Genomic DNA, 11,128 nt, shown 5'->3' on the forward strand with positions numbered 1-11,128 from the left:
GATTGGAGGTTTGCCGTGTCCTCTATGTTGCCAACTCTCATGAAAATCCTAGTGTCATCTGCAAAGGATGATACAGTGCTATAGGTTGTGTTCTTGTCTATGTTAGATATGAGGATGAGAAAAAGTACTGGAGCAAGCGCAGTACCCTGGGGGACTGAGCTCTTCACGGTTGATGAGCTGGATTTTATTTTGTTGACTATTACACATTGGGTTCTGTTAGTCAGGAAATTGTAGATCCATCTGCCTATTTTCCCGGTAATTCCTTTTGAACGCATTTTATGTGCAATAACACCATGGTCACATTTATCAAAAGCTTTTGCGAATTCTGTGTAAATTACATCTGTATAATTGAGTACAGGTGAGTACATCTAAGTGAACACATCTAGGTGAACACTTGAAGGTGAGCACTTCTAGGTGAGCATATGTAGGTGAGCACATCTAGGTGAGAAAATGTAAATAAGCCCCTCTAGGTGAGCACATCTAGGTGAAAACATGTAGGTGAGCACTTCTAGGTGAACACATGAAGGTAAGCACTTTTAGGTGAGCACATCTAGGTAAACTCATGTAGGTGAGCACTTCTAGGTGAGCATTTCTAGGTGAGCACTTCTAGGTGAGCACTTGTAGGTGAGCACATGTAGGTGAGCACTTGTAGGTGAGCACATGTAGGTGAGCATATATAGGTGAACACATCTAGATGCACATTTGTAGGTGAACACATGTAGGTGAGCACTTCTTGGTGAGCACATGTAGGTGAGCACTTCTTGGTGAGCACTTCTAGGTGAGCACTTGTAGGTGAGCACATGTAGGTGAGCACATCTAGGTGAGCACTTCTAGAGGAGCACATCTAGGTGAGCACATCTAGGTGAGCCCATGTAGGTGAACACATGTAAATGAGCACTTCTGGCTGAGCACTTTTAGGTGAGCACATGTAGGTGAGCACATGTAGGTGAGCACATCTAGGTGAACACATCCAGGTGAACACATCTAGATGCACATTTGTAGGTGAACACATGTAGGTGAGCACTTCTTGGTGAGCACATGTAGGTGAGCACTTCTTGGTGAGCACATGTAGGTGAGCACTTCTTGGTGAGCACATCTAGGTGAACACATGTAGGTGAGCATTTCTAGATGAGCACATGTAGGTGAGCACATGTAGGTGAGCACATGTAGGTGAGCACATGTAGGTGAGCACATGTAAGTGAGCACATGTAGGTGAACACATCTAGGTGAACACATCTAGGTGAACACATGTAGGTGAACACATGTAGGTGAGCACATGTAGGTGAACACATCTAGGTGAACACATGTAGGTGAGAACTTCTTGGTGAGCACTTCCAGGTGAACACATGTAGGTGAGCATTTCTGGGTGAGCACATGTAGGCGAGCACTTCTAGGTGAGCACATCTAGGTGAAAACATGAAGGTGAGCACATGTAGGTTAGCATTTCTAGGTGAGCACATCTAGGTGAAGACATGAAGGTGAGCACATGTAGGTGAGCACATTTAGGTGAACACATCTAGGTGAAGACATGTAGGTGAACACTTTTAGGTGAGCGCATGTAGGTGAGCACATGTAGATGAGCACTTCGAGGTGAACACATCTAGGTGAGCACATGTAGGTGAGCTCATCAAGGAGAACACATCTAGGTGAGCACATGTAGGTGAGCACATCTTGGTGAACACATGTAGGTGAGCACATCTAGGTGAGCACATCTAGGTGAGCACATATGGTGAACACATGTAAGTGAGGACATGTAGGTGAACACATCTAGGTGAGCACATCTAGGTGATCACATCTAGGTGAGCACATATGGTGAACACATGTAGGTGAACACATGTAGGTGAACACATGTAGGTGAACACATCTAGGTGAGCACATCTAGGTGATGCCATCTAGGTGAGCACATATGGTGAACACATGTAGGTGAACACATCTAGGTGTGCACATCTAGGTGAGCACATCTAAGTGAGCACATCTAAGTGAGCACATCTAGGTGAATACATGTAGGTGAACACATGTAGGTGAACACATCTGACTTGAGTGCTGACTTGGCTGTCAGGGAAGGCACAAGTATAGGACGACGGTCCGCGAATTAGTTCAATATTTACGTACCAGTGAGCCCAAAACATAGTTTTTGGTCATATGAAGAGTACAGCAACGCAGTGATAACGCATCATAGTGAATTCTTATAACGTTGGATAAAAAAAAAATGAAAAAGAACGAGATTGTGGCAAGGCACCTGCAGTGGGCTGAGAATGAAAGAATTTGGACCACCACGTGGCGAGGAGCTCTGGCCTACAGGGACGTCAACAATTAAGGCAGACATCGTTTCATAAATCACCTAATTGTGCTGTGGGGTGCTTACTTGGAGGTGAGTGCCTCTCAAAGTCAGTCATACAAGGTGTACAGTGTTTTTTACATAATAATTAGCTTTGGACTTAAGTTAAAATACGAACAAATAGCTTGAGAGTCTCAGCTTGGTACTAGTTTTTTCGCACCTGTGTGTTACATTACACCGCCACTGACTAGTCCCCCCCCCTCCTCACCATAACATGCCAGTGTAAACATTCACACACACAAGGCCAAAGCTAGAATATGCAGCGGTTGTGTGGTGCCCATATCTTAAGGAGCACATCAACAAACTGGAAAAGATGCAAAGACATGCTTCTAAGTGGCTCCCAGAACTAAAGGGCAAGAGGCATTAAATATGCCAAAACAAGAAGACAGAAGAAAAAGAGGTAATATGATCACTACATACAAAATAGTAACAGGAATTCATAAAATCGATAGGGAAGATTTCCTGAGACCTGGAACTTTAAGAACAAGAGGTCATAGATTTAAACTAGCTAAAAACAGATGCCGAAGAAATACAAGAAAATTCACTTTCGCAAACAGAGTGGTAGACGGATGGAACAAGTTAGGTGAGAAGGTGGTGGAGGCAAAGACCATCAGGAGTTTCAAAGCGTTATATGACAAAGAGTGCTGGGAAGACGGGACACCACGAGCGTATATCTCATCCTGTAACTACACTTAGGTAATTACACACAATCACGCACGCACTTACAAACCAGCCTACAGCCAACCTCACCCCTGGGACTGACCTTCCGTCCCTCACCCACCTGATTGCCCTTTTTCCTCTCTCCCCCGCTCTGCCAATCTCCCTCTCTCCCTCGCTCTCTCTCTCCAACCCGCTCTCACACAAGACAGCACATATATGACTTAATGCTTAAAGTCTATATATTTAATAAGAATTAGTACATGTGGTATATTCCAAGTTACATTTTTTTTAAGGCCCAAACTCTTCCTCACGTACCAATTTACGTCTCACAGTACCCGTCCATCGCTGTAGACAGCAGAATAGTCGTGATTGGTTCAATTATAATGAAAAATTGTAGTTTTCAGGTCCCATATGGGTTGTGAAATTTACCTACTGTTGTCCAGGCTCTAGGAATATTACAGATCAGCTACATCCTATTGAAGATTCGTAGTTTTGTTTTGAGAAATATTAATTTCTTCTGAGTAAATTATAATAAGCACTATAAATTATTACATAAAATAATAGAGCTTCACCAATCAACATTATATACACTAGTTTGTGCTTTTAAAATCTTTAAAGAATGTATTGTAGGAACGTCAACAGAAAACGATATTACGTTGGAATGTCTATGGGATAGACTACTGCAAACAGGATAGTATAGCGTCTATTACCTACTGTAGGATGAGTATAGGGTCCACTACCACCTGTTAGGTGGGTAAGGGGTCCATACCACTTGTAGGATGGGTCTGGGCCCAACAACTGCCCATGGGATAGGTATGAGGTCCACTACCGCCTACTGGATGGGTATATGATCCGCTATCACACACAGGATGTGTATGGCGTCCACTACCGCCTGCATGATGGGTATGGGGTCTACTACAGCCCACAGGATGGGTTTGGGGTTCACTATCATCTACAGGATGGGTATGGGGTCTACTACTGCCCACAGGATGGGTATGGGGTCTACTACTGCCCACAGGATGGGTTTTGGGTTCGCTATCATCTACAGGATGAGTATGGGGTCTACTACTGCCCACACGATGGGTTTGGGGTCCACTATCATCTTCAGGATGAGTATGGGGTCCACTACTGCCCACTGGATTGGTATATGTTCTAATTTCGTTCAAAGGATGTGTGTGGCGTCCACTATACCGCCCACAGGATGTGTGTGGCGTCCACTATACCGCCCACAGGATGTGTGTGGCGTCCACTATACCGCCCACAGGATGTGTGTGGCGTCCACTATATCGCCCACAGGATGTGTGTGGCGTCCACTATACCGCCCACAGGATGTGTGTGGCGTCCACTATACCGCCCACAGGATGGGTATGGCCTCCATTGCCGCCCACAGCATGAGTATAGGGTCCAGTTCCGTCCACGGAATGGGTATATGGTTAACTACCGCCGACAGGTTGGGTATATCGTCTACTACCGCCCACAGGATGGGTATGGGGTTAACTATTGGCATTGGCATTAACTGTTGGCATTCTTTCTAAGATCAGATATTATGTACCCCGCCCTGCCCTGGTGACACTCTATTACTCCCTCATCTATCCTCATCTCAACTATGGTATATGTGCTTGGGGTTCTACTACCCAAAATCATTTACGTCCTCTAATTACTCAACACAAAGCTGCTATTAGGACAATATCCAACTCTGGCCCCAGACATCACTCGGCACCCCTACTCAAATCTCTGAATATGTTAGATATTTAGTCACTGCACATTCTCTCATGTGTATTATACATATATAAAACGCTGAACTGTAATGCCAATCCTGACCTCAAAAGCTTCATTGAAGGTTGTAACAGAACCCATGAGCACCACACCAGAAATAAATACAGTTTTGATATTCCAAGAGTACGACTTAATCAAACTAGAAATGCTCTACAAATGAAGGGACCCAGAATGTGGAATGACCTTCCCAATCATGTTAAAGACTGTACCTCTCTCAACCAGTTTAAGATAAAAACTAAGCATTACCTAATAAATTCCCTGTAACCTACCTTACCCCTATATTGTCAACCCATGTCTGTTTTTTTTAAACAATGCTGTTTGTCGACCTAATTGTATTTGTGCTGCTTTTTCTGTCATGTTCCCCCTTTTTTTATTTTTATTTGTTCTCAACACATTTTATACTTTAATCTCAATTAGTATTAAGTATTAGTCTTTAACGTTTTTCCTGCCCTTTCCTGCCCGTTTAGCTAAGCAAATAACAATCTTTTGACGCTAGTTACACAATTATTAATGTTATATGTACATGCACACATACTCATACATATATGTACATATATATACATATACATATATACACTTACACATACATATTCAATCACCTTCACAAATACACACATCAATAATCTTTTGTGTCACAAGTGATTCAACAAGAGGCTCACAATAGTCACTATTCAAGGCACTTTGGATCTATGGTGAGTCAGTTACTAGTTTTGCTCCACACCCACCCAACTGAGCGGCAGGTTTACAGTCATGTGCTCCACACCCACCCAACTGGGCGGCAGGTTTACAGTCATGTGCTCCACACCCACCCAACTGGGCGGCAGCTTTACAGTCATGTGCTCCACACCAACCCAACTGGGCGGCTGCTTTACAGTCATGTGTTCCACACCCACCCAACTGGGCGGCAGCTTTACAAGTCATGTGCTCCACACCCACCCAACTTGGTGGCATCATTACAGTCATGTGTTCCACACCCACCCAACTGGGCGGCAGCTTTACAGTCATGTGGTGCACACTTACCCAACTGGGCGGCAGCTTTACTGACATGTGCTCCACACCCACCCAACTTGGCGGCATCATTACATTCATGTACTCCACACCCACCCAACTTGGCGGCATCATTACAGTCATGTGTTCCACACCCACCCAACTGGGCGGCAGCTTTACAGTCATGTGCTCCACACCCACCCAACTGGGCGGCAGCTTTACTATCATGTGCTCCACACCCACCCAACTGGGCGGCAGCTTTACAGACATGTGCTCCACACTCTCCCAACTTGGCGGCATCATTACAGTCATGTATTCCACACCCACCCAACTGGGCGGCAGCTTTACAGTCATGTGCATGCATTACCTACAGTAATCAAATTTTGGATACTTCGCTAAGATTTCGGGCAGTACATCATTATGAATGAAGTACTTACACATTTCTTGGACACTATTGATGGTGTTATCTCTGAATTCCGTGAATTTTTCGCATTCCATTATATAATGACGCAAAGTATGCGAGTAGTTCTGCTGACAGAGTTTACATTTAGTCAAATCTACATCAGTAGATGTTACAAACTCCCAGAGGTACTTGTAGCCGAGCCTAAGCCTAGCAGTGGTAACATTTAGAAGTCTGCTAATCTTACTGGATGACCTATAGACTTGCGGTACTTCCTGCATAATAGAATGAAAATAAGATGGAGGAACTGGTGGGAATTTCACTTTGCCTCAAGTCTCCGAAATTCAGTTGATGTTCCCGAATATTACTGCCCTTAGGCTGCTCAGGGGCAGTCCAAGTTGGTAATCAATTCCCTCTTTACGAGCAAAAGTCTTGGCCAACTCATCAGTTCTATCATGCATTCGTAGACCAATATGGGAAGGAATCCACAGAGGACAGACTCTGACTCCATCATTGATTATTTCATTATATTTGTGTTTAGCTTCAGATATAAGCACGTCACAGTTATGCCTGGGTGCAGCATAATCAATCAGAAACCTAATATATGAGAGATACATCATTTTTCCAATTCTCACATTTGCGTAATAGCTTGGAAGATAGCCTGCCACAGCCTTGAGAGCACGGAGCCTCTCTACATTGGCGACCCAGTCTGGCTACAACATTGCGGTACAGTAGAACCTCAAGACCAAGGTATTTGTATCTGGTAACATAGTCGAGCATCAACAAGCTCATTTGCTCTGTGCAGAGGATTAGGGTACGAGATATATGCAGCATTTTTCCCTTTGATCTTGTTAATATCCTTCCATGCCCGACTTAGTGGCGTGTGAGAATTGAGACCACGGACAAAAGTTTCCCAGTCTGTCTGCCTCAGCTCCACCATACGTTCCCTGGCCTTAGCCAGAGCCGCTTGAAAGAGTCGAAGCATTTCAGCAGTGCGGGTTCTTCTATAAGCTAGTCCAATTCTTCTGGCAGTGCGTTTTAGTGCATGCAATTTAAAATCATTAATATAATAAGCATAAGTGCTATGACCAGTGTAATTTGGGTTACGTGGCCTGGACGATGGATCAAGTGATTCTATAAACTGCTCGATAGTACCTGTGAGCTCATTGTTAAAATCTTCAACTGATGAAGGCTCAGATGAACTGCACCAATCTGACGCACGAGCAACAAAATTATCTCGTTGATCGATGGGCACAGCCAGCCTCTTCCGCTTGAACACTCCGCCGGGGAGGATAGAGCTGCCAATGCTTACAGTGGCTAATATAGCCACTGTAGTCAGAGCCAGTGTGACAACATCTTCTCCAACGACCCGTGTAATACAATCAACGCCTCCAAGGTATTGTCTAGTCCTTCTTGTTGTACTTTGCCTGACTACAATGGTTCTAGATTCTCGATCTGTTTCTCCACCAGGAAAGATCCTTCTCTCTACGAACCAAATCCAAATAAACGTGCTCCTCCAGACAACTTTATCAGCCCCCAGCTAAAATATTGTAAGACAAACTTACCTTCCATTGCATTTGAAAGTCGTACATCCTTGTCAAGTACTAACTCCATTCTCACCCTGCCAGGTACTAGAAAACCTTTAGTCTTTCACCCTGGCGATAGGAGCACCATCATACTGGTGCTCCTATCGCCAGGGAGGATACTGGAGCACCAAAATCCTGGGAGATTGGATCATACACTTCAGCTACAGTCGTCATAGAGGAGCCACTCAACATCCTGTCCTGCATGCAACCCAACGAACCATGAAATCTACTAGGTCACAACTTCATCTCCTCGGACTTCAGCATTCTTCGGTCCATGCAGTGGGAACAGTTCAACCTCAGTCTAGTACTCCACTGGGTCCTGCAGCACAACCTCAACATCCTCTAGGACCTCAACATTCTTCGGTCCCTACATCAGGAATAGTTCTCCAAACTTTGCTGAGTCCTGCATCACCATGTGAACATCTTGTATCACAATCTCCTTCGGTTCCTACTGCTAGCCAAGTTCTCTCTGTAAGGTACAAGAATGAAAGCCGTACCCTAAAGTATCGCTAACAACACCTGCTCTTATTTTCATATAAAAAGTGGAAGTGCAGGGGTCTATATAGTAATAATCACCAGTTCTAACTACATTTGTTATCATTTTATTAATTCTGATAGAATTTACCTACTTAAAATTATCTGTTAGATTAAGGACCTGCCCGAAACGCTGTGCGTACTAGTGGCTTTACAAGAGTGTAATTACTGTACTATGCTATGTATTCTCACAAACCCAATGTACCTTCTTGTATATATAAATAAATAAATAAATAAATAACATGGGACAATAACTGCACCTTGGGGTACAATTTTACAAAAAGGATTATATTTAACAAATACCAGATTTCCTCACACTTCTTAGAACAGGGGGGAGGGGGAGTGTACTTGGATCCACCACAGGATTGATACAAACAAAAAAGGGGGGGTTCCTTCTCACTCTACAACCTGGGACTTAAGGTCATTACTCTATTCTACTCCACATAGGTCACTACAAAGGGCCTTGGGTTTACAAATGGATATACAAAATAAATGTGGATAACCCCCATGTGACACACAACTGAGCACATATACCTGAATTAACAACGCACCACTCTCCCTACACACAGGCTTCCAAAAATCCTTATTTCCACAAATTCCTATCTCCAACTCATAAAGAAAAGGGGAAGCACCGCTATGAACATCTATAATACTGCACTTATCGTATTTGTTGGAGACCATCCACAACACTGGTCTGGTGCTCACTGCCTCCCTCTCCCAAGTGACTGATAGGGGCTTGTACATGTCCCTGCCTGCCTGGTTCCAAAAATGTCCCCTCCCTATACATGTCATACACATTTCCCAATACTTCATTTGTATGTCTTATAATGTTCCAGGCTGTTTTTCAACATTTAACACTGCTATTTCTCCCTACACAAGCGTCTCTCTCAATAGCACTGCTATTTCTCCCTATACAAGGGACTCTCTCCTACTTAACTGTTTTTGAACATTTAACACTGCTATTTCTACCTACACAAGGGTCTCTCTCAATAGCACTTTTATTTCTCCCTACACAAGGGTCTCTCTCTTACATAATTCCCCTTCCTGGGGGGACAAGGAGAAAATAAAAATTAAATGTAAATTTCAAGAGATTATGTAAATTTTTCTTAGTACATGGTACGTCTAACTCAATGTAAAAATTCCAAGTGGGGCTACTAGCTAGCTAACTGAAAACAACAAAGTATACTGTAACTACAGACACAAGTGGTGAGTGCTCTCCACGTGTTCAACACCGCAGGAGACACTGCAACTTACAACAAGCTTCACACCTGTAGGGTCACTCCCAGAACTGTTCCACTTGACCTGTCAGGACTCACCAGACCAACGGAGGGGAGTGTGAGGGAGGTAGGCATGCTGTAGACTTGAGCTCTTTGATCGCAGGCGTAGACATGGCTGCAACTGGTAGAACACATCTGGATTAACAATGAGAGGATGCCTCTTTGGATCCTGGATCATATCTTAGGTTTCTGACATCTGTTAGTTTGAGTAACTGGAGCCAAAACCTGGCTATCACTCAGGTGACCCACTGTCACAATAAGATGCCATACTACTGACACAGGTCTCCTCCTTGATTTGACTGTACCCTGTACCCGTGGTCTGCAAGGTGACCAAGTCGAGACATGCTAACGACTATGATGGTCACTTGACAACCATAAGGGAACTCAAAAGGGAGACTCCTGGGTACTTGACACCCAGTATTCCTTGGTTTCTTAAAACTAAAGGCCGTACTTTAACCTGTACCTTTTCATTCCGTTTCTTCAAGGTGCAGGACCATTATTCCTCATTTCTTTCTTCGTGCTTCTGCTTGTTCCTTACTTCCTCTTCTTGGTGTATGTTCATCTTTTTACAAAGACCAGCCCCATCTCTCCTCAACCTCTCTCCATGGTCTGTTCTGTCCGACTTGTCGGTGTGGCTGTCCCAGGGCTATCTGTAGGGAGTTCCACATGTTGGTCGGTGTAGACCCTCCACACTATTATGTGTCCATAAACAGGTACCAACCGTCTGTTGAGGGTCAAGACAAACCTAAGTGGGGTGAACATGGTCACAACTCAAAACATCATCCCTGAAGGGATTTACAAACCAGGTAGACCAACAACGACAAGTGCATAGAGTTATAGCGGTGCCTTACCTAACTAGCTAAACATAATATACAACAATACATATGGAAAGCAGAAATTGGCCACCTAGAGTGGATCGAGTCTGGTTTTTTATCTGGTCTGTATGGCATGGGTAGGTCTAACATGTCCACTCAGTAACTTCACCAGGGGAATCACTTTTCTCTTCTGTGGCCTCAATGGTATCCTGATTGTCTAGCTCTGCATGGAGCAAGTATAATTCTTCTTTGGTGTGGAATATTTTAAATTTATTAACATAGACCAACTTCTGCTCCCTATCATAAATGTGCCTATCAGTTACTTGGGAGAGGGGAGGCAGTGATATGTAAGAGAGAGACCCTTGTGTAGGGAGAAATATAAGTGTTAATTGTTGAAAAACAGTCTGGAACTCTGACCGCTTTCAGATGCACAGAGCATCATCTCAACAGGAAAATGTAATCTCCTAAAAAACAATGTAAACAAAATGGATAATATGGTTAAGAAAAAGCAGATACAATGCAAGAAAATATAGAGAAACAACAGTGGTAAATATAGAAAAACAACCTGGAACATTATAAGACATATAAATGAATTATTGGGAAATATGTATGACATGTATAGGGAGGGGACATTATTGGAACCAGGCAGGCAGGGACATGTGCAAGCCCCTATTAGTCACTTGGGAGAGGGAGGGAGTAAGAACCAGACCAGTGTTGTGGATGGTCTCCAACAAATACGATAAGTGCAGTATTAT

Source organism: Procambarus clarkii, chromosome 1 (genome assembly GCF_040958095.1).
Source record: "Procambarus clarkii isolate CNS0578487 chromosome 1, FALCON_Pclarkii_2.0, whole genome shotgun sequence".
In the NCBI taxonomy this organism is placed as follows: domain Eukaryota; kingdom Metazoa; phylum Arthropoda; class Malacostraca; order Decapoda; family Cambaridae; genus Procambarus; species Procambarus clarkii.